We start from the raw sequence: 25,585 nt of genomic DNA, 5'->3' as shown, positions 1-25,585 counted from the left end.
TCAGAACTGGTTGTCGGATTTTAGCGCTGACTTGGAGGCCTGGAAATGCGCGAAACAGCCGCCGCCATGCGATTTGTTACCGCACCGTTGTACAAAACGCAAGGGCTCGCCCGGGATTTGAACCCGGGACCTCCTGCACCCGAAGCAGGAATCATACCCCTAGACCAACGAGCCTATTCGTTCCGAAAACGCACTGCATGTGAATGACGCCACCTTTGATGGTCTCACCATGTAGGGCTGCAGCTCAGCCAGCGTTCTCCCTGTCTGTCGCGGTTGGGTTGTTTCCATCGACGTCTTTTACTACAGGAACTTCACGAATCGGAGGGAGCTCATAGCCGATGCCCTTGCTAACACAGAAGACAAACTGTTGCTATTACGAGTCTCCGGGTGGTACATGAAAAGAACCGTCGTTTCCGTGGTGTAGCGGTTATCACGTCTGCTTTACACGCAGAAGGTCCCCGGTTCGATCCCGGGCGCTAACACAACAATTTTAATCTATATTTCGGATTTCATTTCCGAGATGACCTCACGTCCGCGTATGCAGAGACAAGCAATGTCGTATGCTAGACGGATATGGCGTCATTTTACCGTCAAATACTGTTGCTCTCTTATTGCACCGGTATTTGGTAACTGAGAACGCCCCTAGTTCCATTATGGCTGGCAAAATTTATAATCCGGTTCTTCAGGGCTACTTCAAGTGCGCTTGCTACTGGCTTTCCTGAGCTCACCCTACTCGCCTTGTCACAGCTCTGTCAAAGTGTGATGCTAACTAATAATGAGAAACTCTTAGCCACGCTCAATCTTACATGCCACCCCTTGGTTGTTGCCGTCGCTAGTAAGATGAGGGTAGACTGTCGCACAATTAAGCTGAATCTCCACTCACGGTGCACATATCCCGCAAAGACAACCTTGTTTTCCGTTGCATGCAAAATTACCGTCTGCTTTTCTACCGAATTCCACCTACGTACTTTACTGGTGCCGCATTCTTGTTATATCCACGTGCTATAACAGGCGTCTACTCTTCATTGAGGAGCTGCAACCGGGGCTGAGTTCCACCTACTCTTCAGCACGGTCAAAATGGCAGGGCTCGTCCGGGATTTGAACCCGGGACCTCCTGCACCCAAAGCAGGAATCATACCCCTAGACCAACGAGCCACCTGGCTGGAGCAGTCAAGTTAATCCCAAGTAGTGCGCCTCACAGGGAACACAAACTTTCACGTGAATTCGCAAGATAAACGCTTTCTGCAGGCAGCACTCACCACTGATGAGAAGAATATTAAAGGCAACGAATAAAAAGCGAAATAACTGCATCGAGCACTGCTTATGAACAGCCGGCAGTGCCTCAGTTTCGGTATGTGGTTTCTCAGGGTTAAGAGAAGGCGAATGCACTAAACAAAAGAACATCGGGAAACCAAGCACCAACTCATAACGAAAAGATTGCACAATATACTGCAAGCAAAATTTCCAGAAGACGGATACTGAAGACGCCGCAGACAAAAGAATTATTCTATGCAGTAACGAATATCTAGGAAGCGTGAATTGCATGTGCTGCTCCACCACACAACTTCTTTTGATACTGTTTTACTTATTCTAAATTTTCATTACCTCATCGTCTCTAGAATACTGTGCGGTTATCACCTGGTTTCCAACAGCGATAGTAGTAAGTAAATCGACTACAAAGTCTTTCAAAGTAGGTCAGACACAAAAAAAAAAAATCGGAGCTGCGTGTAGCTCATGTCATTCTGCTTTCAATCGTGAATCTCCGGCTGGGAGTAGTGGCGTACTTCTGTAATCCAAGCTTCTGGGAGGCCGTTGTGTGGGAGAGATCTGGAAACAACTACAGATTCGACCGTTCCACGAGCTCAGGAACGGCCGCGATGCCTTCATCGAGCTCTGCAGATCGACAGATGATAGTGTGGAAATTTCGGCAAGCGGTGGCTAAGGGTTAAGAGAAGCCAAACGCACTAAACACAAGAAAGTCGGGAAACCGAAGCACACAACTCATAACGAAAAGATTGCGGAATGCAGTGCGAAAGCAAAACTTCGAGAAGACCAACTCTGAAGCCATCGGCGAGCTAGGAATTATTCCGCACAAGAAGCGATCATGTAGGAAGAGCGAGCCGAAGCTGTCGCTCGACCACACAATAAATTTTTGCTTAATCCCAATTTGCAGTACCGGTTCGACACTAGAATACTGCGCCTTGGTTCTTCCAAAAGCGATAGTAATAAACACGTCCACTGCAGTGTCATTTGGGGCAGTGAGTCAGACATGGGGAGGATATGAGGCGGGTGGAATATGCAACGACAGGGGCATTGCAGGGCGGCCGCCGACTCCTTGGGCTGTGGCGCACCGGTGCCGGCGGCGGCCTGGCTGGGCTGCTGGTGCCTCCATGTAGAGCTGCCGCCGAGCCCAGGCACCGTGCCGCTAACGAAGCGATTGCCTTTGGTGACATCTTTTGCAATAACGACTGCGCGAATCGACGGTATCTCGTAAGGAAGGAAAGAGCAGCAGCTGCCGCCGAGCCCAGGCGCCGTGCCTAACACGCAGAAGGTCCCCGGCTCGATTGCGGGCGGAAACCCGTTTTCGTCGCACTCAGCAAGACACTTGCTACGATCTCTACTGTGACCATTTAAATCAACTTCAAACGTTCCATCAGCAGGGTGCACATGGCTCAAATGAAACATGAAACGGTTTCAGAACTGGTTGTCGGATTTTAGCGCTGACTTGGAGGCCTGGAAATGCGCGAAACAGCCGCCGCCATGCGATTTGTTACCGCACCGTTGTACAAAACGCAAGGGCTCGCCCGGGATTTGAACCCGGGACCTCCTGCACCCGAAGCAGGAATCATACCCCTAGACCAACGAGCCTATTCGTTCCGAAAACGCACTGCATGTGAATGACGCCACCTTTGATGGTCTCACCATGTAGGGCTGCAGCTCAGCCAGCGTTCTCCCTGTCTGTCGCGGTTGGGTTGTTTCCATCGACGTCTTTTACTACAGGAACTTCACGAATCGGAGGGAGCTCATAGCCGATGCCCTTGCTAACACAGAAGACAAACTGTTGCTATTACGAGTCTCCGGGTGGTACATGAAAAGAACCGTCGTTTCCGTGGTGTAGCGGTTATCACGTCTGCTTTACACGCAGAAGGTCCCCGGTTCGATCCCGGGCGCGAACACAACAATTTTAACCTATATTTCGGATTTCATTTCCGAGATGACCTCACGTCCGCGTATGCAGAGACAAGCAATGTCGTATGCTAGACGGATATGGCGTCATTTTACGGTCAAATACTGTTGCTCTCTTATTGCACCGGTATTTGGTAACTGAGAACGCCCCTAGCTCCATTATGGCTGGCAAAATTTATAATCCGGTTCTTCAGGGCTACTTCAAGTGCGCTTGCTACTGGCTTTCCTGAGCTCACCCTACTCGCCTTGTCACAGCTCTGTCAAAGTGTGATGCTAACTAATAATGAGAAACTCTTAGCCACGCTCAATCTTACATGCCACCCCTTGGTTGTTGCCGTCGCTAGTAAGATGAGGGTAGACTGTCGCACAATTAAGCTGAATCTCCACTCACGGTGCACATATCCCGCAAAGACAACCTTGTTTTCCGTTGCATGCAAAATTACCGTCTGCTTTTCTACCGAATTCCACCTACGTACTTTACTGGTGCCGCATTCTTGTTATATCCACGTGCTATAACAGGCGTCTACTCTTCATTGAGGAGCTGCAACCGGGGCTGAGTTCCACCTACTCTTCAGCACGGTCAAAATGGCAGGGCTCGTCCGGGATTTGAACCCGGGATCTCCTGCACCCAAAGCAGGAATCATACCCCTAGACCAACGAGCCACCTGGCTGGAGCAGTCAAGTTAATCCCAAGTAGTGCGCCTCACAGGGAACACAAACTTTCACGTGAATTCGCAAGATAAACGCTTTCTGCAGGCAGCACTCACCACTGATGAGAAGAATATTAAAGGCAACGAATAAAAAGCGAAATAACTGCATCGAGCACTGCTTATGAACAGCCGGCAGTGCCTCAGTTTCGGTATGTGGTTTCTCAGGGTTAAGAGAAGGCGAATGCACTAAACAAAAGAACATCGGGAAACCAAGCACCAACTCATAACGAAAAGATTGCACAATATACTGCAAGCAAAATTTCCAGAAGACGGATACTGAAGACGCCGCAGACAAAAGAATTATTCTATGCAGTAACGAATATCTAGGAAGCGTGAATTGCATGTGCTGCTCCACCACACAACTTCTTTTGATACTGTTTTACTTATTCTAAATTTTCATTACCTCATCGTCTCTAGAATACTGTGCGGTTATCACCTGGTTTCCAACAGCGATAGTAGTAAGTAAATCGACTACAAAGTCTTTCAAAGTAGGTCAGACACAAAAAAAAAAATCGGAGCTGCGTGTAGCTCATGTCATTCTGCTTTCAATCGTGAATCTCCGGCTGGGAGTAGTGGCGTACTTCTGTAATCCAAGCTTCTGGGAGGCCGTTGTGTGGGAGAGATCTGGAAACAACTACAGATTCGACCGTTCCACGAGCTCAGGAACGGCCGCGATGCCTTCATCGAGCTCTGCAGATCGACAGATGATAGTGTGGAAATTTCGGCAAGCGGTGGCTAAGGGTTAAGAGAAGCCAAACGCACTAAACACAAGAAAGTCGGGAAACCGAAGCACACAACTCATAACGAAAAGATTGCGGAATGCAGTGCGAAAGCAAAACTTCGAGAAGACCAACTCTGAAGCCATCGGCGAGCTAGGAATTATTCCGCACAAGAAGCGATCATGTAGGAAGAGCGAGCCGAAGCTGTCGCTCGACCACACAATAAATTTTTGCTTAATCCCAATTTGCAGTACCGGTTCGACACTAGAATACTGCGCCTTGGTTCTTCCAAAAGCGATAGTAATAAACACGTCCACTGCAGTGTCATTTGGGGCAGTGAGTCAGACATGGGGAGGATATGAGGCGGGTGGAATATGCAACGACAGGGGCATTGCAGGGCGGCCGCCGACTCCTTGGGCTGTGGCGCACCGGTGCCGGCGGCGGCCTGGCTGGGCTGCTGGTGCCTCCATGTAGAGCTGCCGCCGAGCCCAGGCACCGTGCCGCTAACGAAGCGATTGCCTTTGGTGACATCTTTTGCAATAACGACTGCGCGAATCGACGGTATCTCGTAAGGAAGGAAAGAGCAGCAGCTGCCGCCGAGCCCAGGCGCCGTGCCTAACACGCAGAAGGTCCCCGGCTCGATTGCGGGCGGAAACCCGTTTTCGTCGCACTCAGCAAGACACTTGCTACGATCTCTACTGTGACCATTTAAATCAACTTCAAACGTTCCATCAGCAGGGTGCACATGGCTCAAATGAAACATGAAACGGTTTCAGAACTGGTTGTCGGATTTTAGCGCTGACTTGGAGGCCTGGAAATGCGCGAAACAGCCGCCGCCATGCGATTTGTTACCGCACCGTTGTACAAAACGCAAGGGCTCGCCCGGGATTTGAACCCGGGACCTCCTGCACCCGAAGCAGGAATCATACCCCTAGACCAACGAGCCTATTCGTTCCGAAAACGCACTGCATGTGAATGACGCCACCTTTGATGGTCTCACCATGTAGGGCTGCAGCTCAGCCAGCGTTCTCCCTGTCTGTCGCGGTTGGGTTGTTTCCATCGACGTCTTTTACTACAGGAACTTCACGAATCGGAGGGAGCTCATAGCCGATGCCCTTGCTAACACAGAAGACAAACTGTTGCTATTACGAGTCTCCGGGTGGTACATGAAAAGAACCGTCGTTTCCGTGGTGTAGCGGTTATCACGTCTGCTTTACACGCAGAAGGTCCCCGGTTCGATCCCGGTCGCGAACACAACAATTTTAACCTATATTTCGGATTTCATTTCCGAGATGACCTCACGTCCGCGTATGCAGAGACAAGCAATGTCGTATGCTAGACGGATATGGCGTCATTTTACGGTCAAATACTGTTGCTCTCTTATTGCACCGGTATTTGGTAACTGAGAACGCCCCTAGCTCCATTATGGCTGGCAAAATTTATAATCCGGTTCTTCAGGGCTACTTCAAGTGCGCTTGCTACTGGCTTTCCTGAGCTCACCCTACTCGCCTTGTCACAGCTCTGTCAAAGTGTGATGCTAACTAATAATGAGAAACTCTTAGCCACGCTCAATCTTACATGCCACCCCTTGGTTGTTGCCGTCGCTAGTAAGATGAGGGTAGACTGTCGCACAATTAAGCTGAATCTCCACTCACGGTGCACATATCCCGCAAAGACAACCTTGTTTTCCGTTGCATGCAAAATTACCGTCTGCTTTTCTACCGAATTCCACCTACGTACTTTACTGGTGCCGCATTCTTGTTATATCCACGTGCTATAACAGGCGTCTACTCTTCATTGAGGAGCTGCAACCGGGGCTGAGTTCCACCTACTCTTCAGCACGGTCAAAATGGCAGGGCTCGTCCGGGATTTGAACCCGGGATCTCCTGCACCCAAAGCAGGAATCATACCCCTAGACCAACGAGCCACCTGGCTGGAGCAGTCAAGTTAATCCCAAGTAGTGCGCCTCACAGGGAACACAAACTTTCACGTGAATTCGCAAGATAAACGCTTTCTGCAGGCAGCACTCACCACTGATGAGAAGAATATTAAAGGCAACGAATAAAAAGCGAAATAACTGCATCGAGCACTGCTTATGAACAGCCGGCAGTGCCTCAGTTTCGGTATGTGGTTTCTCAGGGTTAAGAGAAGGCGAATGCACTAAACAAAAGAACATCGGGAAACCAAGCACCAACTCATAACGAAAAGATTGCACAATATACTGCAAGCAAAATTTCCAGAAGACGGATACTGAAGACGCCGCAGACAAAAGAATTATTCTATGCAGTAACGAATATCTAGGAAGCGTGAATTGCATGTGCTGCTCCACCACACAACTTCTTTTGATACTGTTTTACTTATTCTAAATTTTCATTACCTCATCGTCTCTAGAATACTGTGCGGTTATCACCTGGTTTCCAACAGCGATAGTAGTAAGTAAATCGACTACAAAGTCTTTCAAAGTAGGTCAGACACAAAAAAAAAAATCGGAGCTGCGTGTAGCTCATGTCATTCTGCTTTCAATCGTGAATCTCCGGCTGGGAGTAGTGGCGTACTTCTGTAATCCAAGCTTCTGGGAGGCCGTTGTGTGGGAGAGATCTGGAAACAACTACAGATTCGACCGTTCCACGAGCTCAGGAACGGCCGCGATGCCTTCATCGAGCTCTGCAGATCGACAGATGATAGTGTGGAAATTTCGGCAAGCGGTGGCTAAGGGTTAAGAGAAGCCAAACGCACTAAACACAAGAAAGTCGGGAAACCGAAGCACACAACTCATAACGAAAAGATTGCGGAATGCAGTGCGAAAGCAAAACTTCGAGAAGACCAACTCTGAAGCCATCGGCGAGCTAGGAATTATTCCGCACAAGAAGCGATCATGTAGGAAGAGCGAGCCGAAGCTGTCGCTCGACCACACAATAAATTTTTGCTTAATCCCAATTTGCAGTACCGGTTCGACACTAGAATACTGCGCCTTGGTTCTTCCAAAAGCGATAGTAATAAACACGTCCACTGCAGTGTCATTTGGGGCAGTGAGTCAGACATGGGGAGGATATGAGGCGGGTGGAATATGCAACGACAGGGGCATTGCAGGGCGGCCGCCGACTCCTTGGGCTGTGGCGCACCGGTGCCGGCGGCGGCCTGGCTGGGCTGCTGGTGCCTCCATGTAGAGCTGCCGCCGAGCCCAGGCACCGTGCCGCTAACGAAGCGATTGCCTTTGGTGACATCTTTTGCAATAACGACTGCGCGAATCGACGGTATCTCGTAAGGAAGGAAAGAGCAGCAGCTGCCGCCGAGCCCAGGCGCCGTGCCTAACACGCAGAAGGTCCCCGGCTCGATTGCGGGCGGAAACCCGTTTTCGTCGCACTCAGCAAGACACTTGCTACGATCTCTACTGTGACCATTTAAATCAACTTCAAACGTTCCATCAGCAGGGTGCACATGGCTCAAATGAAACATGAAACGGTTTCAGAACTGGTTGTCGGATTTTAGCGCTGACTTGGAGGCCTGGAAATGCGCGAAACAGCCGCCGCCATGCGATTTGTTACCGCACCGTTGTACAAAACGCAAGGGCTCGCCCGGGATTTGAACCCGGGACCTCCTGCACCCGAAGCAGGAATCATACCCCTAGACCAACGAGCCTATTCGTTCCGACAACGCACTGCATGTGAATGACGCCACCTTTGATGGTCTCACCATGTAGGGCTGCAGCTCAGCCAGCGTTCTCCCTGTCTGTCGCGGTTGGGTTGTTTCCATCGACGTCTTTTACTACAGGAACTTCACGAATCGGAGGGAGCTCATAGCCGATGCCCTTGCTAACACAGAAGACAAACTGTTGCTATTACGAGTCTCCGGGTGGTACATGAAAAGAACCGTCGTTTCCGTGGTGTAGCGGTTATCACGTCTGCTTTACACGCAGAAGGTCCCCGGTTCGATCCCGGTCGCGAACACAACAATTTTAACCTATATTTCGGATTTCATTTCCGAGATGACCTCACGTCCGCGTATGCAGAGACAAGCAATGTCGTATGCTAGACGGATATGGCGTCATTTTACGGTCAAATACTGTTGCTCTCTTATTGCACCGGTATTTGGTAACTGAGAACGCCCCTAGCTCCATTATGGCTGGCAAAATTTATAATCCGGTTCTTCAGGGCTACTTCAAGTGCGCTTGCTACTGGCTTTCCTGAGCTCACCCTACTCGCCTTGTCACAGCTCTGTCAAAGTGTGATGCTAACTAATAATGAGAAACTCTTAGCCACGCTCAATCTTACATGCCACCCCTTGGTTGTTGCCGTCGCTAGTAAGATGAGGGTAGACTGTCGCACAATTAAGCTGAATCTCCACTCACGGTGCACATATCCCGCAAAGACAACCTTGTTTTCCGTTGCATGCAAAATTACCGTCTGCTTTTCTACCGAATTCCACCTACGTACTTTACTGGTGCCGCATTCTTGTTATATCCACGTGCTATAACAGGCGTCTACTCTTCATTGAGGAGCTGCAACCGGGGCTGAGTTCCACCTACTCTTCAGCACGGTCAAAATGGCAGGGCTCGTCCGGGATTTGAACCCGGGATCTCCTGCACCCAAAGCAGGAATCATACCCCTAGACCAACGAGCCACCTGGCTGGAGCAGTCAAGTTAATCCCAAGTAGTGCGCCTCACAGGGAACACAAACTTTCACGTGAATTCGCAAGATAAACGCTTTCTGCAGGCAGCACTCACCACTGATGAGAAGAATATTAAAGGCAACGAATAAAAAGCGAAATAACTGCATCGAGCACTGCTTATGAACAGCCGGCAGTGCCTCAGTTTCGGTATGTGGTTTCTCAGGGTTAAGAGAAGGCGAATGCACTAAACAAAAGAACATCGGGAAACCAAGCACCAACTCATAACGAAAAGATTGCACAATATACTGCAAGCAAAATTTCCAGAAGACGGATACTGAAGACGCCGCAGACAAAAGAATTATTCTATGCAGTAACGAATATCTAGGAAGCGTGAATTGCATGTGCTGCTCCACCACACAACTTCTTTTGATACTGTTTTACTTATTCTAAATTTTCATTACCTCATCGTCTCTAGAATACTGTGCGGTTATCACCTGGTTTCCAACAGCGATAGTAGTAAGTAAATCGACTACAAAGTCTTTCAAAGTAGGTCAGACACAAAAAAAAAAAATCGGAGCTGCGTGTAGCTCATGTCATTCTGCTTTCAATCGTGAATCTCCGGCTGGGAGTAGTGGCGTACTTCTGTAATCCAAGCTTCTGGGAGGCCGTTGTGTGGGAGAGATCTGGAAACAACTACAGATTCGACCGTTCCACGAGCTCAGGAACGGCCGCGATGCCTTCATCGAGCTCTGCAGATCGACAGATGATAGTGTGGAAATTTCGGCAAGCGGTGGCTAAGGGTTAAGAGAAGCCAAACGCACTAAACACAAGAAAGTCGGGAAACCGAAGCACACAACTCATAACGAAAAGATTGCGGAATGCAGTGCGAAAGCAAAACTTCGAGAAGACCAACTCTGAAGCCATCGGCGAGCTAGGAATTATTCCGCACAAGAAGCGATCATGTAGGAAGAGCGAGCCGAAGCTGTCGCTCGACCACACAATAAATTTTTGCTTAATCCCAATTTGCAGTACCGGTTCGACACTAGAATACTGCGCCTTGGTTCTTCCAAAAGCGATAGTAATAAACACGTCCACTGCAGTGTCATTTGGGGCAGTGAGTCAGACATGGGGAGGATATGAGGCGGGTGGAATATGCAACGACAGGGGCATTGCAGGGCGGCCGCCGACTCCTTGGGCTGTGGCGCACCGGTGCCGGCGGCGGCCTGGCTGGGCTGCTGGTGCCTCCATGTAGAGCTGCCGCCGAGCCCAGGCACCGTGCCGCTAACGAAGCGATTGCCTTTGGTGACATCTTTTGCAATAACGACTGCGCGAATCGACGGTATCTCGTAAGGAAGGAAAGAGCAGCAGCTGCCGCCGAGCCCAGGCGCCGTGCCTAACACGCAGAAGGTCCCCGGCTCGATTGCGGGCGGAAACCCGTTTTCGTCGCACTCAGCAAGACACTTGCTACGATCTCTACTGTGACCATTTAAATCAACTTCAAACGTTCCATCAGCAGGGTGCACATGGCTCAAATGAAACATGAAACGGTTTCAGAACTGGTTGTCGGATTTTAGCGCTGACTTGGAGGCCTGGAAATGCGCGAAACAGCCGCCGCCATGCGATTTGTTACCGCACCGTTGTACAAAACGCAAGGGCTCGCCCGGGATTTGAACCCGGGACCTCCTGCACCCGAAGCAGGAATCATACCCCTAGACCAACGAGCCTATTCGTTCCGACAACGCACTGCATGTGAATGACGCCACCTTTGATGGTCTCACCATGTAGGGCTGCAGCTCAGCCAGCGTTCTCCCTGTCTGTCGCGGTTGGGTTGTTTCCATCGACGTCTTTTACTACAGGAACTTCACGAATCGGAGGGAGCTCATAGCCGATGCCCTTGCTAACACAGAAGACAAACTGTTGCTATTACGAGTCTCCGGGTGGTACATGAAAAGAACCGTCGTTTCCGTGGTGTAGCGGTTATCACGTCTGCTTTACACGCAGAAGGTCCCCGGTTCGATCCCGGTCGCGAACACAACAATTTTAACCTATATTTCGGATTTCATTTCCGAGATGACCTCACGTCCGCGTATGCAGAGACAAGCAATGTCGTATGCTAGACGGATATGGCGTCATTTTACGGTCAAATACTGTTGCTCTCTTATTGCACCGGTATTTGGTAACTGAGAACGCCCCTAGCTCCATTATGGCTGGCAAAATTTATAATCCGGTTCTTCAGGGCTACTTCAAGTGCGCTTGCTACTGGCTTTCCTGAGCTCACCCTACTCGCCTTGTCACAGCTCTGTCAAAGTGTGATGCTAACTAATAATGAGAAACTCTTAGCCACGCTCAATCTTACATGCCACCCCTTGGTTGTTGCCGTCGCTAGTAAGATGAGGGTAGACTGTCGCACAATTAAGCTGAATCTCCACTCACGGTGCACATATCCCGCAAAGACAACCTTGTTTTCCGTTGCATGCAAAATTACCGTCTGCTTTTCTACCGAATTCCACCTACGTACTTTACTGGTGCCGCATTCTTGTTATATCCACGTGCTATAACAGGCGTCTACTCTTCATTGAGGAGCTGCAACCGGGGCTGAGTTCCACCTACTCTTCAGCACGGTCAAAATGGCAGGGCTCGTCCGGGATTTGAACCCGGGATCTCCTGCACCCAAAGCAGGAATCATACCCCTAGACCAACGAGCCACCTGGCTGGAGCAGTCAAGTTAATCCCAAGTAGTGCGCCTCACAGGGAACACAAACTTTCACGTGAATTCGCAAGATAAACGCTTTCTGCAGGCAGCACTCACCACTGATGAGAAGAATATTAAAGGCAACGAATAAAAAGCGAAATAACTGCATCGAGCACTGCTTATGAACAGCCGGCAGTGCCTCAGTTTCGGTATGTGGTTTCTCAGGGTTAAGAGAAGGCGAATGCACTAAACAAAAGAACATCGGGAAACCAAGCACCAACTCATAACGAAAAGATTGCACAATATACTGCAAGCAAAATTTCCAGAAGACGGATACTGAAGACGCCGCAGACAAAAGAATTATTCTATGCAGTAACGAATATCTAGGAAGCGTGAATTGCATGTGCTGCTCCACCACACAACTTCTTTTGATACTGTTTTACTTATTCTAAATTTTCATTACCTCATCGTCTCTAGAATACTGTGCGGTTATCACCTGGTTTCCAACAGCGATAGTAGTAAGTAAATCGACTACAAAGTCTTTCAAAGTAGGTCAGACACAAAAAAAAAAAATCGGAGCTGCGTGTAGCTCATGTCATTCTGCTTTCAATCGTGAATCTCCGGCTGGGAGTAGTGGCGTACTTCTGTAATCCAAGCTTCTGGGAGGCCGTTGTGTGGGAGAGATCTGGAAACAACTACAGATTCGACCGTTCCACGAGCTCAGGAACGGCCGCGATGCCTTCATCGAGCTCTGCAGATCGACAGATGATAGTGTGGAAATTTCGGCAAGCGGTGGCTAAGGGTTAAGAGAAGCCAAACGCACTAAACACAAGAAAGTCGGGAAACCGAAGCACACAACTCATAACGAAAAGATTGCGGAATGCAGTGCGAAAGCAAAACTTCGAGAAGACCAACTCTGAAGCCATCGGCGAGCTAGGAATTATTCCGCACAAGAAGCGATCATGTAGGAAGAGCGAGCCGAAGCTGTCGCTCGACCACACAATAAATTTTTGCTTAATCCCAATTTGCAGTACCGGTTCGACACTAGAATACTGCGCCTTGGTTCTTCCAAAAGCGATAGTAATAAACACGTCCACTGCAGTGTCATTTGGGGCAGTGAGTCAGACATGGGGAGGATATGAGGCGGGTGGAATATGCAACGACAGGGGCATTGCAGGGCGGCCGCCGACTCCTTGGGCTGTGGCGCACCGGTGCCGGCGGCGGCCTGGCTGGGCTGCTGGTGCCTCCATGTAGAGCTGCCGCCGAGCCCAGGCACCGTGCCGCTAACGAAGCGATTGCCTTTGGTGACATCTTTTGCAATAACGACTGCGCGAATCGACGGTATCTCGTAAGGAAGGAAAGAGCAGCAGCTGCCGCCGAGCCCAGGCGCCGTGCCTAACACGCAGAAGGTCCCCGGCTCGATTGCGGGCGGAAACCCGTTTTCGTCGCACTCAGCAAGACACTTGCTACGATCTCTACTGTGACCATTTAAATCAACTTCAAACGTTCCATCAGCAGGGTGCACATGGCTCAAATGAAACATGAAACGGTTTCAGAACTGGTTGTCGGATTTTAGCGCTGACTTGGAGGCCTGGAAATGCGCGAAACAGCCGCCGCCATGCGATTTGTTACCGCACCGTTGTACAAAACGCAAGGGCTCGCCCGGGATTTGAACCCGGGACCTCCTGCACCCGAAGCAGGAATCATACCCCTAGACCAACGAGCCTATTCGTTCCGACAACGCACTGCATGTGAATGACGCCACCTTTGATGGTCTCACCATGTAGGGCTGCAGCTCAGCCAGCGTTCTCCCTGTCTGTCGCGGTTGGGTTGTTTCCATCGACGTCTTTTACTACAGGAACTTCACGAATCGGAGGGAGCTCATAGCCGATGCCCTTGCTAACACAGAAGACAAACTGTTGCTATTACGAGTCTCCGGGTGGTACATGAAAAGAACCGTCGTTTCCGTGGTGTAGCGGTTATCACGTCTGCTTTACACGCAGAAGGTCCCCGGTTCGATCCCGGTCGCGAACACAACAATTTTAACCTATATTTCGGATTTCATTTCCGAGATGACCTCACGTCCGCGTATGCAGAGACAAGCAATGTCGTATGCTAGACGGATATGGCGTCATTTTACGGTCAAATACTGTTGCTCTCTTATTGCACCGGTATTTGGTAACTGAGAACGCCCCTAGCTCCATTATGGCTGGCAAAATTTATAATCCGGTTCTTCAGGGCTACTTCAAGTGCGCTTGCTACTGGCTTTCCTGAGCTCACCCTACTCGCCTTGTCACAGCTCTGTCAAAGTGTGATGCTAACTAATAATGAGAAACTCTTAGCCACGCTCAATCTTACATGCCACCCCTTGGTTGTTGCCGTCGCTAGTAAGATGAGGGTAGACTGTCGCACAATTAAGCTGAATCTCCACTCACGGTGCACATATCCCGCAAAGACAACCTTGTTTTCCGTTGCATGCAAAATTACCGTCTGCTTTTCTACCGAATTCCACCTACGTACTTTACTGGTGCCGCATTCTTGTTATATCCACGTGCTATAACAGGCGTCTACTCTTCATTGAGGAGCTGCAACCGGGGCTGAGTTCCACCTACTCTTCAGCACGGTCAAAATGGCAGGGCTCGTCCGGGATTTGAACCCGGGATCTCCTGCACCCAAAGCAGGAATCATACCCCTAGACCAACGAGCCACCTGGCTGGAGCAGTCAAGTTAATCCCAAGTAGTGCGCCTCACAGGGAACACAAACTTTCACGTGAATTCGCAAGATAAACGCTTTCTGCAGGCAGCACTCACCACTGATGAGAAGAATATTAAAGGCAACGAATAAAAAGCGAAATAACTGCATCGAGCACTGCTTATGAACAGCCGGCAGTGCCTCAGTTTCGGTATGTGGTTTCTCAGGGTTAAGAGAAGGCGAATGCACTAAACAAAAGAACATCGGGAAACCAAGCACCAACTCATAACGAAAAGATTGCACAATATACTGCAAGCAAAATTTCCAGAAGACGGATACTGAAGACGCCGCAGACAAAAGAATTATTCTATGCAGTAACGAATATCTAGGAAGCGTGAATTGCATGTGCTGCTCCACCACACAACTTCTTTTGATACTGTTTTACTTATTCTAAATTTTCATTACCTCATCGTCTCTAGAATACTGTGCGGTTATCACCTGGTTTCCAACAGCGATAGTAGTAAGTAAATCGACTACAAAGTCTTTCAAAGTAGGTCAGACACAAAAAAAAAAATCGGAGCTGCGTGTAGCTCATGTCATTCTGCTTTCAATCGTGAATCTCCGGCTGGGAGTAGTGGCGTACTTCTGTAATCCAAGCTTCTGGGAGGCCGTTGTGTGGGAGAGATCTGGAAACAACTACAGATTCGACCGTTCCACGAGCTCAGGAACGGCCGCGATGCCTTCATCGAGCTCTGCAGATCGACAGATGATAGTGTGGAAATTTCGGCAAGCGGTGGCTAAGGGTTAAGAGAAGCCAAACGCACTAAACACAAGAAAGTCGGGAAACCGAAGCACACAACTCATAACGAAAAGATTGCGGAATGCAGTGCGAAAGCAAAACTTCGAGAAGACCAACTCTGAAGCCATCGGCGAGCTAGGAATTATTCCGCACAAGAAGCGATCATGTAGGAAGAGCGAGCCGAAGCTGTCGCTCGACCACACAATAAATTTTTGCTTAATCCCAATTTGCAGTACCGGTTCGACACTAGAATACTGCGCCTTGGTTCTTCCAAAAGCGATAGTAATAAACACGTCCACTGCAGTGTCATTTGGGGCAGTGAGTCAGACATGGGGAGGATATGAGGCGGGTGGAATATGCAACGACAGGGGCATTGCAGGGCGGCCGCCGACTCCTTGGGCTGTGGCGCACCGGTGCCGGCGGCGGCCTGGCTGGGCTGCTGGTGCCTCCATGTAGAGCTGCCGCCGAGCCCAGGCACCGTGCCGCTAACGAAGCGATTGCCTTTGGTGACATCTTTTGCAATAACGACTGCGCGAATCGACGGTATCTCGTAAGGAAGGAAAGAGCAGCAGCTGCCGCCGAGCCCAGGCGCCGTGCCTAACACGCAGAAGGTCCCCGGCTCGATTGCGGGCGGAAACCCGTTTTCGTCGCACTCAGCAAGACACTTGCTACGATCTCTACTGTGACCATTTAAATCAACTTCAAACGTTCCATCAGCAGGGTGCACATGGCTCAAATGAAACATGAAACGGTTTCAGAACTGGTTGTCGGATTTTAGCGCTGACTTGGAGGCCTGGAAATGCGCGAAACAGCCGCCGCCATGCGATTTGTTACCGCACCGTTGTACAAAACGCAAGGGCTCGCCCGGGATTTGAACCCGGGACCTCCTGCACCCGAAGCAGGAATCATACCCCTAGACCAACGAGCCTATTCGTTCCGAAAACGCACTGCATGTGAATGACGCCACCTTTGATGGTCTCACCATGTAGGGCTGCAGCTCAGCCAGCGTTCTCCCTGTCTGTCGCGGTTGGGTTGTTTCCATCGACGTCTTTTACTACAGGAACTTCACGAATCGGAGGGAGCTCATAGCCGATGCCCTTGCTAACACAGAAGACAAACTGTTGCTATTACGAGTCTCCGGGTGGTACATGAAAAGAACCGTCGTTTCCGTGGTGTAGCGGTTATCACGTCTGCTTTACACGCAGAAGGTCCCCGGTTCGATCCCGGTCGCGAACACAACAATTTTAACCTATATTTCGGATTTCATTTCCGAGATGACCTCACGTCCGCGTATGCAGAGACAAGCAATGTCGTATGCTAGACGGATATGGCGTCATTTTACGGTCAAATACTGTTGCTCTCTTATTGCACCGGTATTTGGTAACTGAGAACGCCCCTAGCTCCATTATGGCTGGCAAAATTTATAATCCGGTTCTTCAGGGCTACTTCAAGTGCGCTTGCTACTGGCTTTCCTGAGCTCACCCTACTCGCCTTGTCACAGCTCTGTCAAAGTGTGATGCTAACTAATAATGAGAAACTCTTAGCCACGCTCAATCTTACATGCCACCCCTTGGTTGTTGCCGTCGCTAGTAAGATGAGGGTAGACTGTCGCACAATTAAGCTGAATCTCCACTCACGGTGCACATATCCCGCAAAGACAACCTTGTTTTCCGTTGCATGCAAAATTACCGTCTGCTTTTCTACCGAATTCCACCTACGTACTTTACTGGTGCCGCATTCTTGTTATATCCACGTGCTATAACAGGCGTCTACTCTTCATTGAGGAGCTGCAACCGGGGCTGAGTTCCACCTACTCTTCAGCACGGTCAAAATGGCAGGGCTCGTCCGGGATTTGAACCCGGGATCTCCTGCACCCAAAGCAGGAATCATACCCCTAGACCAACGAGCCACCTGGCTGGAGCAGTCAAGTTAATCCCAAGTAGTGCGCCTCACAGGGAACACAAACTTTCACGTGAATTCGCAAGATAAACGCTTTCTGCAGGCAGCACTCACCACTGATGAGAAGAATATTAAAGGCAACGAATAAAAAGCGAAATAACTGCATCGAGCACTGCTTATGAACAGCCGGCAGTGCCTCAGTTTCGGTATGTGGTTTCTCAGGGTTAAGAGAAGGCGAATGCACTAAACAAAAGAACATCGGGAAACCAAGCACCAACTCATAACGAAAAGATTGCACAATATACTGCAAGCAAAATTTCCAGAAGACGGATACTGAAGACGCCGCAGACAAAAGAATTATTCTATGCAGTAACGAATATCTAGGAAGCGTGAATTGCATGTGCTGCTCCACCACACAACTTCTTTTGATACTGTTTTACTTATTCTAAATTTTCATTACCTCATCGTCTCTAGAATACTGTGCGGTTATCACCTGGTTTCCAACAGCGATAGTAGTAAGTAAATCGACTACAAAGTCTTTCAAAGTAGGTCAGACACAAAAAAAAAAAATCGGAGCTGCGTGTAGCTCATGTCATTCTGCTTTCAATCGTGAATCTCCGGCTGGGAGTAGTGGCGTACTTCTGTAATCCAAGCTTCTGGGAGGCCGTTGTGTGGGAGAGATCTGGAAACAACTACAGATTCGACCGTTCCACGAGCTCAGGAACGGCCGCGATGCCTTCATCGAGCTCTGCAGATCGACAGATGATAGTGTGGAAATTTCGGCAAGCGGTGGCTAAGGGTTAAGAGAAGCCAAACGCACTAAACACAAGAAAGTCGGGAAACCGAAGCACACAACTCATAACGAAAAGATTGCGGAATGCAGTGCGAAAGCAAAACTTCGAGAAGACCAACTCTGAAGCCATCGGCGAGCTAGGAATTATTCCGCACAAGAAGCGATCATGTAGGAAGAGCGAGCCGAAGCTGTCGCTCGACCACACAATAAATTTTTGCTTAATCCCAATTTGCAGTACCGGTTCGACACTAGAATACTGCGCCTTGGTTCTTCCAAAAGCGATAGTAATAAACACGTCCACTGCAGTGTCATTTGGGGCAGTGAGTCAGACATGGGGAGGATATGAGGCGGGTGGAATATGCAACGACAGGGGCATTGCAGGGCGGCCGCCGACTCCTTGGGCTGTGGCGCACCGGTGCCGGCGGCGGCCTGGCTGGGCTGCTGGTGCCTCCATGTAGAGCTGCCGCCGAGCCCAGGCACCGTGCCGCTAACGAAGCGATTGCCTTTGGTGACATCTTTTGCAATAACGACTGCGCGAATCGACGGTATCTCGTAAGGAAGGAAAGAGCAGCAGCTGCCGCCGAGCCCAGGCGCCGTGCCTAACACGCAGAAGGTCCCCGGCTCGATTGCGGGCGGAAACCCGTTTTCGTCGCACTCAGCAAGACACTTGCTACGATCTCTACTGTGACCATTTAAATCAACTTCAAACGTTCCATCAGCAGGGTGCACATGGCTCAAATGAAACATGAAACGGTTTCAGAACTGGTTGTCGGATTTTAGCGCTGACTTGGAGGCCTGGAAATGCGCGAAACAGCCGCCGCCATGCGATTTGTTACCGCACCGTTGTACAAAACGCAAGGGCTCGCCCGGGATTTGAACCCGGGACCTCCTGCACCCGAAGCAGGAATCATACCCCTAGACCAACGAGCCTATTCGTTCCGACAACGCACTGCATGTGAATGACGCCACCTTTGATGGTCTCACCATGTAGGGCTGCAGCTCAGCCAGCGTTCTCCCTGTCTGTCGCGGTTGGGTTGTTTCCATCGACGTCTTTTACTACAGGAACTTCACGAATCGGAGGGAGCTCATAGCCGATGCCCTTGCTAACACAGAAGACAAACTGTTGCTATTACGAGTCTCCGGGTGGTACATGAAAAGAACCGTCGTTTCCGTGGTGTAGCGGTTATCACGTCTGCTTTACACGCAGAAGGTCCCCGGTTCGATCCCGGTCGCGAACACAACAATTTTAACCTATATTTCGGATTTCATTTCCGAGATGACCTCACGTCCGCGTATGCAGAGACAAGCAATGTCGTATGCTAGACGGATATGGCGTCATTTTACGGTCAAATACTGTTGCTCTCTTATTGCACCGGTATTTGGTAACTGAGAACGCCCCTAGCTCCATTATGGCTGGCAAAATTTATAATCCGGTTCTTCAGGGCTACTTCAAGTGCGCTTGCTACTGGCTTTCCTGAGCTCACCCTACTCGCCTTGTCACAGCTCTGTCAAAGTGTGATGCTAACTAATAATGAGAAACTCTTAGCCACGCTCAATCTTACATGCCACCCCTTGGTTGTTGCCGTCGCTAGTAAGATGAGGGTAGACTGTCGCACAATTAAGCTGAATCTCCACTCACGGTGCACATATCCCGCAAAGACAACCTTGTTTTCCGTTGCATGCAAAATTACCGTCTGCTTTTCTACCGAATTCCACCTACGTACTTTACTGGTGCCGCATTCTTGTTATATCCACGTGCTATAACAGGCGTCTACTCTTCATTGAGGAGCTGCAACCGGGGCTGAGTTCCACCTACTCTTCAGCACGGTCAAAATGGCAGGGCTCGTCCGGGATTTGAACCCGGGATCTCCTGCACCCAAAGCAGGAATCATACCCCTAGACCAACGAGCCACCTGGCTGGAGCAGTCAAGTTAATCCCAAGTAGTGCGCCTCACAGGGAACACAAACTTTCACGTGAATTCGCAAGATAAACGCTTTCTGCAGGCAGCACTCACCACTGATGAGAAGAATATTAAAGGCAACGAATAAAAAGCGAAATAACTGCATCGAGCACTGCTTATGAACAGCCGGCAGTGCCTCAGTTTCGGTATGTGGTTTCTCAGGGTTAAGAGAAGGCGAATGCACTAAACAAAAGAACATCGGGAAACCAAGCACCAACTCATAACGAAAAGATTGCACAATATACTGCAAGCAAAATTTCCAGAAGACGGATACTGAAGACGCCGCAGACAAAAGAATTATTCTATGCAGTAACGAATATCTAGGAAGCGTGAATTGCATGTGCTGCTCCACCACACAACTTCTTTTGATACTGTTTTACTTATTCTAAATTTTCATTACCTCATCGTCTCTAGAATACTGTGCGGTTATCACCTGGTTTCCAACAGCGATAGTAGTAAGTAAATCGACTACAAAGTCTTTCAAAGTAGGTCAGACACAAAAAAAAAAATCGGAGCTGCGTGTAGCTCATGTCATTCTGCTTTCAATCGTGAATCTCCGGCTGGGAGTAGTGGCGTACTTCTGTAATCCAAGCTTCTGGGAGGCCGTTGTGTGGGAGAGATCTGGAAACAACTACAGATTCGACCGTTCCACGAGCTCAGGAACGGCCGCGATGCCTTCATCGAGCTCTGCAGATCGACAGATGATAGTGTGGAAATTTCGGCAAGCGGTGGCTAAGGGTTAAGAGAAGCCAAACGCACTAAACACAAGAAAGTCGGGAAACCGAAGCACACAACTCATAACGAAAAGATTGCGGAATGCAGTGCGAAAGCAAAACTTCGAGAAGACCAACTCTGAAGCCATCGGCGAGCTAGGAATTATTCCGCACAAGAAGCGATCATGTAGGAAGAGCGAGCCGAAGCTGTCGCTCGACCACACAATAAATTTTTGCTTAATCCCAATTTGCAGTACCGGTTCGACACTAGAATACTGCGCCTTGGTTCTTCCAAAAGCGATAGTAATAAACACGTCCACTGCAGTGTCATTTGGGGCAGTGAGTCAGACATGGGGAGGATATGAGGCGGGTGGAATATGCAACGACAGGGGCATTGCAGGGCGGCCGCCGACTCCTTGGGCTGTGGCGCACCGGTGCCGGCGGCGGCCTGGCTGGGCTGCTGGTGCCTCCATGTAGAGCTGCCGCCGAGCCCAGGCACCGTGCCGCTAACGAAGCGATTGCCTTTGGTGACATCTTTTGCAATAACGACTGCGCGAATCGACGGTATCTCGTAAGGAAGGAAAGAGCAGCAGCTGCCGCCGAGCCCAGGCGCCGTGCCTAACACGCAGAAGGTCCCCGGCTCGATTGCGGGCGGAAACCCGTTTTCGTCGCACTCAGCAAGACACTTGCTACGATCTCTACTGTGACCATTTAAATCAACTTCAAACGTTCCATCAGCAGGGTGCACATGGCTCAAATGAAACATGAAACGGTTTCAGAACTGGTTGTCGGATTTTAGCGCTGACTTGGAGGCCTGGAAATGCGCGAAACAGCCGCCGCCATGCGATTTGTTACCGCACCGTTGTACAAAACGCAAGGGCTCGCCCGGGATTTGAACCCGGGACCTCCTGCACCCGAAGCAGGAATCATACCCCTAGACCAACGAGCCTATTCGTTCCGAAAACGCACTGCATGTGAATGACGCCACCTTTGATGGTCTCACCATGTAGGGCTGCAGCTCAGCCAGCGTTCTCCCTGTCTGTCGCGGTTGGGTTGTTTCCATCGACGTCTTTTACTACAGGAACTTCACGAATCGGAGGGAGCTCATAGCCGATGCCCTTGCTAACACAGAAGACAAACTGTTGCTATTACGAGTCTCCGGGTGGTACATGAAAAGAACCGTCGTTTCCGTGGTGTAGCGGTTATCACGTCTGCTTTACACGCAGAAGGTCCCCGGTTCGATCCCGGTCGCGAACACAACAATTTTAACCTATATTTCGGATTTCATTTCCGAGATGACCTCACGTCCGCGTATGCAGAGACAAGCAATGTCGTATGCTAGACGGATATGGCGTCATTTTACGGTCAAATACTGTTGCTCTCTTATTGCACCGGTATTTGGTAACTGAGAACGCCCCTAGCTCCATTATGGCTGGCAAAATTTATAATCCGGTTCTTCAGGGCTACTTCAAGTGCGCTTGCTACTGGCTTTCCTGAGCTCACCCTACTCGCCTTGTCACAGCTCTGTCAAAGTGTGATGCTAACTAATAATGAGAAACTCTTAGCCACGCTCAATCTTACATGCCACCCCTTGGTTGTTGCCGTCGCTAGTAAGATGAGGGTAGACTGTCGCACAATTAAGCTGAATCTCCACTCACGGTGCACATATCCCGCAAAGACAACCTTGTTTTCCGTTGCATGCAAAATTACCGTCTGCTTTTCTACCGAATTCCACCTACGTACTTTACTGGTGCCGCATTCTTGTTATATCCACGTGCTATAACAGGCGTCTACTCTTCATTGAGGAGCTGCAACCGGGGCTGAGTTCCACCTACTCTTCAGCACGGTCAAAATGGCAGGGCTCGTCCGGGATTTGAACCCGGGATCTCCTGCACCCAAAGCAGGAATCATACCCCTAGACCAACGAGCCACCTGGCTGGAGCAGTCAAGTTAATCCCAAGTAGTGCGCCTCACAGGGAACACAAACTTTCACGTGAATTCGCAAGATAAACGCTTTCTGCAGGCAGCACTCACCACTGATGAGAAGAATATTAAAGGCAACGAATAAAAAGCGAAATAACTGCATCGAGCACTGCTTATGAACAGCCGGCAGTGCCTCAGTTTCGGTATGTGGTTTCTCAGGGTTAAGAGAAGGCGAATGCACTAAACAAAAGAACATCGGGAAACCAAGCACCAACTCATAACGAAAAGATTGCACAATATACTGCAAGCAAAATTTCCAGAAGACGGATACTGAAGACGCCGCAGACAAAAGAATTATTCTATGCAGTAACGAATATCTAGGAAGCGTGAATTGCATGTGCTGCTCCACCACACAACTTCTTTTGATACTGTTTTACTTATTCTAAATTTTCATTACCTCATCGTCTCTAGAATACTGTGCGGTTATCACCTGGTTTCCAACAGCGATAGTAGTAAGTAAATCGACTACAAAGTCTTTCAAAGTAGGTCAGACACAAAAAAAAAAATCGGAGCTGCGTGTAGCTCATGTCATTCTGCTTTCAATCGTGAATCTCCGGCTGGGAGTAGTGGCGTACTTCTGTAATCCAAGCTTCTGGGAGGCCGTTGTGTGGGAGAGATCTGGAAACAACTACAGATTCGACCGTTCCACGAGCTCAGGAACGGCCGCGATGCCTTCATCGAGCTCTGCAGATCGACAGATGATAGTGTGGAAATTTCGGCAAGCGGTGGCTAAGGGTTAAGAGAAGCCAAACGCACTAAACACAAGAAAGTCGGGAAACCGAAGCACACAACTCATAACGAAAAGATTGCGGAATGCAGTGCGAAAGCAAAACTTCGAGAAGACCAACTCTGAAGCCATCGGCGAGCTAGGAATTATTCCGCACAAGAAGCGATCATGTAGGAAGAGCGAGCCGAAGCTGTCGCTCGACCACACAATAAATTTTTGCTTAATCCCAATTTGCAGTACCGGTTCGACACTAGAATACTGCGCCTTGGTTCTTCCAAAAGCGATAGTAATAAACACGTCCACTGCAGTGTCATTTGGGGCAGTGAGTCAGACATGGGGAGGATATGAGGCGGGTGGAATATGCAACGACAGGGGCATTGCAGGGCGGCCGCCGACTCCTTGGGCTGTGGCGCACCGGTGCCGGCGGCGGCCTGGCTGGGCTGCTGGTGCCTCCATGTAGAGCTGCCGCCGAGCCCAGGCACCGTGCCGCTAACGAAGCGATTGCCTTTGGTGACATCTTTTGCAATAACGACTGCGCGAATCGACGGTATCTCGTAAGGAAGGAAAGAGCAGCAGCTGCCGCCGAGCCCAGGCGCCGTGCCTAACACGCAGAAGGTCCCCGGCTCGATTGCGGGCGGAAACCCGTTTTCGTCGCACTCAGCAAGACACTTGCTACGATCTCTACTGTGACCATTTAAATCAACTTCAAACGTTCCATCAGCAGGGTGCACATGGCTCAAATGAAACATGAAACGGTTTCAGAACTGGTTGTCGGATTTTAGCGCTGACTTGGAGGCCTGGAAATGCGCGAAACAGCCGCCGCCATGCGATTTGTTACCGCACCGTTGTACAAAACGCAAGGGCTCGCCCGGGATTTGAACCCGGGACCTCCTGCACCCGAAGCAGGAATCATACCCCTAGACCAACGAGCCTATTCGTTCCGACAACGCACTGCATGTGAATGACGCCACCTTTGATGGTCTCACCATGTAGGGCTGCAGCTCAGCCAGCGTTCTCCCTGTCTGTCGCGGTTGGGTTGTTTCCATCGACGTCTTTTACTACAGGAACTTCACGAATCGGAGGGAGCTCATAGCCGATGCCCTTGCTAACACAGAAGACAAACTGTTGCTATTACGAGTCTCCGGGTGGTACATGAAAAGAACCGTCGTTTCCGTGGTGTAGCGGTTATCACGTCTGCTTTACACGCAGAAGGTCCCCGGTTCGATCCCGGTCGCGAACACAACAATTTTAACCTATATTTCGGATTTCATTTCCGAGATGACCTCACGTCCGCGTATGCAGAGACAAGCAATGTCGTATGCTAGACGGATATGGCGTCATTTTACGGTCAAATACTGTTGCTCTCTTATTGCACCGGTATTTGGTAACTGAGAACGCCCCTAGCTCCATTATGGCTGGCAAAATTTATAATCCGGTTCTTCAGGGCTACTTCAAGTGCGCTTGCTACTGGCTTTCCTGAGCTCACCCTACTCGCCTTGTCACAGCTCTGTCAAAGTGTGATGCTAACTAATAATGAGAAACTCTTAGCCACGCTCAATCTTACATGCCACCCCTTGGTTGTTGCCGTCGCTAGTAAGATGAGGGTAGACTGTCGCACAATTAAGCTGAATCTCCACTCACGGTGCACATATCCCGCAAAGACAACCTTGTTTTCCGTTGCATGCAAAATTACCGTCTGCTTTTCTACCGAATTCCACCTACGTACTTTACTGGTGCCGCATTCTTGTTATATCCACGTGCTATAACAGGCGTCTACTCTTCATTGAGGAGCTGCAACCGGGGCTGAGTTCCACCTACTCTTCAGCACGGTCAAAATGGCAGGGCTCGTCCGGGATTTGAACCCGGGATCTCCTGCACCCAAAGCAGGAATCATACCCCTAGACCAACGAGCCACCTGGCTGGAGCAGTCAAGTTAATCCCAAGTAGTGCGCCTCACAGGGAACACAAACTTTCACGTGAATTCGCAAGATAAACGCTTTCTGCAGGCAGCACTCACCACTGATGAGAAGAATATTAAAGGCAACGAATAAAAAGCGAAATAACTGCATCGAGCACTGCTTATGAACAGCCGGCAGTGCCTC

General features: G+C 49.8%; 30 non-coding genes across 30 annotated transcripts; 10 read left to right on the top strand and 20 right to left on the bottom strand.

The window, feature by feature from the left end:
• Positions 1–102: 102 nt before the first annotated feature.
• Positions 103–174, bottom strand: Trnap-cgg. Its single transcript has one exon. It is a non-coding gene; the product is annotated as a tRNA-Pro (tRNA).
• A 235-nt stretch (positions 175–409) lies between these two features.
• Positions 410–482, top strand: Trnav-uac. The gene has a single exon. It is a non-coding gene; the product is annotated as a tRNA-Val (tRNA).
• Positions 483–1,083: 601 nt separating this feature from the next.
• On the bottom strand, positions 1,084–1,155 carry Trnap-ugg. Its single transcript has one exon. It is a non-coding gene; the product is annotated as a tRNA-Pro (tRNA).
• Positions 1,156–2,796: 1,641 nt separating this feature from the next.
• Positions 2,797–2,868, bottom strand: Trnap-cgg. The gene has a single exon. It is a non-coding gene; the product is annotated as a tRNA-Pro (tRNA).
• Positions 2,869–3,103: 235 nt separating this feature from the next.
• Positions 3,104–3,176, top strand: Trnav-uac. Its single transcript has one exon. It is a non-coding gene; the product is annotated as a tRNA-Val (tRNA).
• A 601-nt stretch (positions 3,177–3,777) lies between these two features.
• Trnap-ugg lies at positions 3,778–3,849 on the bottom strand. Its single transcript has one exon. It is a non-coding gene; the product is annotated as a tRNA-Pro (tRNA).
• A 1,640-nt stretch (positions 3,850–5,489) lies between these two features.
• On the bottom strand, positions 5,490–5,561 carry Trnap-cgg. The gene has a single exon. It is a non-coding gene; the product is annotated as a tRNA-Pro (tRNA).
• Positions 5,562–5,796: 235 nt separating this feature from the next.
• On the top strand, positions 5,797–5,869 carry Trnav-uac. The gene has a single exon. It is a non-coding gene; the product is annotated as a tRNA-Val (tRNA).
• Positions 5,870–6,470: 601 nt separating this feature from the next.
• Trnap-ugg lies at positions 6,471–6,542 on the bottom strand. Its single transcript has one exon. It is a non-coding gene; the product is annotated as a tRNA-Pro (tRNA).
• Positions 6,543–8,182: 1,640 nt separating this feature from the next.
• Positions 8,183–8,254, bottom strand: Trnap-cgg. Its single transcript has one exon. It is a non-coding gene; the product is annotated as a tRNA-Pro (tRNA).
• Positions 8,255–8,489: 235 nt separating this feature from the next.
• Positions 8,490–8,562, top strand: Trnav-uac. Its single transcript has one exon. It is a non-coding gene; the product is annotated as a tRNA-Val (tRNA).
• A 601-nt stretch (positions 8,563–9,163) lies between these two features.
• Positions 9,164–9,235, bottom strand: Trnap-ugg. Its single transcript has one exon. It is a non-coding gene; the product is annotated as a tRNA-Pro (tRNA).
• A 1,641-nt stretch (positions 9,236–10,876) lies between these two features.
• Trnap-cgg lies at positions 10,877–10,948 on the bottom strand. Its single transcript has one exon. It is a non-coding gene; the product is annotated as a tRNA-Pro (tRNA).
• Positions 10,949–11,183: 235 nt separating this feature from the next.
• Trnav-uac lies at positions 11,184–11,256 on the top strand. The gene has a single exon. It is a non-coding gene; the product is annotated as a tRNA-Val (tRNA).
• Positions 11,257–11,857: 601 nt separating this feature from the next.
• Trnap-ugg lies at positions 11,858–11,929 on the bottom strand. Its single transcript has one exon. It is a non-coding gene; the product is annotated as a tRNA-Pro (tRNA).
• A 1,641-nt stretch (positions 11,930–13,570) lies between these two features.
• Positions 13,571–13,642, bottom strand: Trnap-cgg. The gene has a single exon. It is a non-coding gene; the product is annotated as a tRNA-Pro (tRNA).
• A 235-nt stretch (positions 13,643–13,877) lies between these two features.
• Positions 13,878–13,950, top strand: Trnav-uac. Its single transcript has one exon. It is a non-coding gene; the product is annotated as a tRNA-Val (tRNA).
• Positions 13,951–14,551: 601 nt separating this feature from the next.
• Positions 14,552–14,623, bottom strand: Trnap-ugg. The gene has a single exon. It is a non-coding gene; the product is annotated as a tRNA-Pro (tRNA).
• Positions 14,624–16,263: 1,640 nt separating this feature from the next.
• Positions 16,264–16,335, bottom strand: Trnap-cgg. Its single transcript has one exon. It is a non-coding gene; the product is annotated as a tRNA-Pro (tRNA).
• Positions 16,336–16,570: 235 nt separating this feature from the next.
• Positions 16,571–16,643, top strand: Trnav-uac. The gene has a single exon. It is a non-coding gene; the product is annotated as a tRNA-Val (tRNA).
• Positions 16,644–17,244: 601 nt separating this feature from the next.
• Trnap-ugg lies at positions 17,245–17,316 on the bottom strand. The gene has a single exon. It is a non-coding gene; the product is annotated as a tRNA-Pro (tRNA).
• Positions 17,317–18,957: 1,641 nt separating this feature from the next.
• On the bottom strand, positions 18,958–19,029 carry Trnap-cgg. The gene has a single exon. It is a non-coding gene; the product is annotated as a tRNA-Pro (tRNA).
• A 235-nt stretch (positions 19,030–19,264) lies between these two features.
• Trnav-uac lies at positions 19,265–19,337 on the top strand. The gene has a single exon. It is a non-coding gene; the product is annotated as a tRNA-Val (tRNA).
• Positions 19,338–19,938: 601 nt separating this feature from the next.
• Positions 19,939–20,010, bottom strand: Trnap-ugg. The gene has a single exon. It is a non-coding gene; the product is annotated as a tRNA-Pro (tRNA).
• A 1,640-nt stretch (positions 20,011–21,650) lies between these two features.
• Positions 21,651–21,722, bottom strand: Trnap-cgg. Its single transcript has one exon. It is a non-coding gene; the product is annotated as a tRNA-Pro (tRNA).
• Positions 21,723–21,957: 235 nt separating this feature from the next.
• Trnav-uac lies at positions 21,958–22,030 on the top strand. The gene has a single exon. It is a non-coding gene; the product is annotated as a tRNA-Val (tRNA).
• Positions 22,031–22,631: 601 nt separating this feature from the next.
• On the bottom strand, positions 22,632–22,703 carry Trnap-ugg. Its single transcript has one exon. It is a non-coding gene; the product is annotated as a tRNA-Pro (tRNA).
• A 1,640-nt stretch (positions 22,704–24,343) lies between these two features.
• Trnap-cgg lies at positions 24,344–24,415 on the bottom strand. The gene has a single exon. It is a non-coding gene; the product is annotated as a tRNA-Pro (tRNA).
• A 235-nt stretch (positions 24,416–24,650) lies between these two features.
• Trnav-uac lies at positions 24,651–24,723 on the top strand. The gene has a single exon. It is a non-coding gene; the product is annotated as a tRNA-Val (tRNA).
• Positions 24,724–25,324: 601 nt separating this feature from the next.
• Trnap-ugg lies at positions 25,325–25,396 on the bottom strand. Its single transcript has one exon. It is a non-coding gene; the product is annotated as a tRNA-Pro (tRNA).
• Between the last annotated feature and the right edge of the window lie 189 nt (positions 25,397–25,585).

The sequence above is a fragment of the Schistocerca piceifrons genome, unplaced genomic scaffold (assembly GCF_021461385.2).
Source record: "Schistocerca piceifrons isolate TAMUIC-IGC-003096 unplaced genomic scaffold, iqSchPice1.1 HiC_scaffold_527, whole genome shotgun sequence".
NCBI lineage: Eukaryota > Metazoa > Arthropoda > Insecta > Orthoptera > Acrididae > Schistocerca > Schistocerca piceifrons.
This window is presented reverse-complemented; position numbering and strand designations above follow the sequence as displayed.